This window comes from Procambarus clarkii, chromosome 34 (assembly GCF_040958095.1).
Source record: "Procambarus clarkii isolate CNS0578487 chromosome 34, FALCON_Pclarkii_2.0, whole genome shotgun sequence".
Taxonomy (NCBI): Eukaryota; Metazoa; Arthropoda; class Malacostraca; order Decapoda; family Cambaridae; genus Procambarus; species Procambarus clarkii.
In genome coordinates, this window is record NC_091183.1 from 34,614,197 (window position 1) to 34,617,469 (window position 3,273).

Sequence of the window (3,273 nt, forward strand, 5' to 3'; positions counted from 1 at the left end):
GTGGGCGAGCTGCAGTACGACAAGTTAACCTGAGCGGTCACACACAGGCCTTACCTGTGAGTAGAGCGGCTGAGCTCGGGGGACGTCACTGCCAGTCAAGTTTCAGCACCAAAGGCGAGTGCAGTACCGTACAACAATCCTCTTTTTTCAGTTGACAAGGCTGCGGTCGTTGTGGGGGAGGGAATAGAAAGCTTTCACTAGTTTAACCCTCGCTGTATGCAAATATCTTGGTTCGCGCAAATGGTTCGCACTTATCCTGTTATTTTTCTTTTCACAACTTTTTCTCTACTAAATCATTTGTAGGCCTTCCAGGTACTAAGATCTTATTTCTGTATTAAATGCCTAGACAAAAGACTACTGGGTATACTATATTTCAAAGTATAAAGATTGTTACACGTTTCTCGAGACATGCTGACTCAATGCGATAACTGTTCGGTGATAAACTCCTCGCTCTGAGCACACCGAGGAAGGGAAGTGTGGAAGATACGCTTCACACTACACAAGAGCCTCTGCTGGGGTCAAGGATCACATTAACGTTAAAAGTCACAGTAATTTTCACGCGAAGAAAACTGGCTTTAATCTTAAGTTGGAATACTTTTAATATCCATCACCATTACTTATATGTGTACGTATACTATGACTACTTTACTTTCAATTATATAGCTTTCGTCACTATAAAACGTACATATCGAAGTGAAGGCAGAAGCTATTTTTGTATATTATCATTGGTAAAATAAACTCTAGGCCTACACAGTAAGCTCATTGAACACACAATGGAGGACACAGTCAACTGTTTGAGGTATTTATGTTGCAATTTGTTTTATATCTCGCCAATAGGCTTATTGCTCACAAATAATTTTCCTGCAGCACGCTAATATACAAAAGATCGTGAACCTATATCTATATTATCGTTGAGCTAACGATTGCCGCACCCTCACCTTGTTGGTGACGAGTAGTTTCCTAGACAAGCCTCATCAATTCTATGCTGAGACCTGCAACACATTACACTCAATATATTCACTTATAGAAACTTATTTTCTGCACATTTTCCTCACACGTGATTCATGTATCTCACATACACTCTTGTACCATCCACAAGTGCATTACACTACACACTCATCATATTTTCCTGCTCTGGATCTTCACATTCCGTTTTCAGTGGAGGGTGGAGCAGCCAGAGCACAACAACCCACCGTCCCCTCGTGCAGGCAGTTCAGCCACTACTGAGGTGGTCACGCTGGCCCCACCCCTCTCTCCGGCCTCCTCTCACCAGCGCTCTCTCCCCTCTCCCCTCGTTTCATTCTTCCAATTTTTACCTACCTAATTACGTTGGTTAATTTGAGGGCTTGCATTTAATGGCTGTGAAGTTTTCTATTTTTTCCGTTACGTTTAACAAATGAGATTTAAAATGTTGCGCCCGCTTTGAATTAAAGAATAATAATTATGTATCTCGTTAGTAGCAGTGATACTATTTTATTATAGTTTGTATTGTGCACTAATACACTGGACATAATTTATCCATACGCGTCTATATAATACAAATATGCAAATTCCGACGTGTCAGTTCCCCCAAATATTATTTACGGAATGTCTGTTGTAATTCATGCTGAACCTATAATTTCGTGCGAATTACAAACAAAAATTCGAATATTCAAGCTAAAATACGCTGTTCAATTCACAGCTCACAACTTTCCCGCCATAACCATTACTATACCAGTGTTACCAGACTCGGGGGATTTTAGTTGTATTTTTATACAATCCCTTCTCTGACAAACTGTGAACAAACATGAACCGAGTAAAATTATATATAACAATTATCATAATTTTTTTTAGAAAAAACACCCAGTTCCAGACAAATGGAAAAACTAAAAACTAAGATTGAGAAGCGCATCCAAGGACGTGGCTACAGTTGTGGTTGTTGCGGCGGGGCTCACTAGATGGCAGCAGCTTCCATGTTGGTGCTCAGGCGAACCATTCAGAAAATTGCATCTGTGAAGAAAATTAAACCATCTGGGGCCCCATGATATCCAATACTGTAGAAACTAAAACATCAATACTGTTTTAAAAACCACTTCAAAATCTATTAAAATGTGAAAACCCAAGGGAAGAAGGCGACCGTTGTTCCCTGTATAATAGCATTGACGTTTGAAAAAATTCATTACAAACTGTAGTAGGCCCTATCATTTGGTTGTCGGTAGGCCTAAGTTAATTATGTTGATACTGTGTAACGCTTCAGTAGTTAATAAACATTCCCTAAAGTGCTATTAGCGTTTACGACAGGAGCAAAGTTTGCAATGAAACACTAGACAGCTGAGGCCCCCCTTTGTTTACGACCAATAACTGCGTGGCGTGTTGAACACGAGGTAAACAAAAACATACTTGCCGCCCGCGTGACGTGCTTACACAGCTAGCGCTGCTTAACACAAACGGTGGAGGGAAGCTTGTAAACTCTTACATTCCATTTCAGACGGCAAACGTTCAAGAGAACGCATTTTCCACAATGAAGAGCAAAAGTTCTCTTAAATTTCTGATGTTGAAAGCATTCATTCATCGATGTTTTTAAACCTAAGATGTTCTGGTTCCGAGGTAGCTTTAACATTTATTCATTTAAACATATGGGGAACAGACAAACTAGATGTATAGTGTGTTTTTTTTGTTTAATTTATTATGCATCCCATTATCCATCCTGTAGGCGGTGGTGGAAAAAGGTTACAGAGGCACAAAATGAGCTCAGGGCCTGAACTCTAAAATTAATTTAAACAAGTTACATTCTTGATAAGTTAGTTATGTAGTTTATTGGTACACAGCTGCGCTCGGTCTCCCCCCCCCCCACCCCCTGAAAACACAAACCCTAACTGTCTCTATTTTCCGCTTGTTACAACTTGTAATAAAGTTGTTACATCTTGGCTTAACGTGTTTATGACGTATTAGAACGTTGTTACAACTTGCTATATTGGTTCTTATAACTGGTTAGGAGGTGTTAAAACTTGTTCGAACGTTGTACCAACGTCGTAGTTTCGGTGTGTTTGGTGGGTCTACACCTGCCCTCTCTCGTCTCGCTTTCCCTATACCCTCTCTCTCTCCCATTCTTCACCTTTCTCAATCATCATACCCTTTCTCCCCCGCTCCTACCCTCCCCTCTCTCAATCTTGCTCCTATTTCTCGATCTCTCCTTTTCTCCTCATCATCCCCCACCCTCTCAATCAACATCCCTCTTTGAACTCCTCTCCCCTTCCTCTCCCATCATCTCCTCCTTCCCCCTCCCCCCTTTGT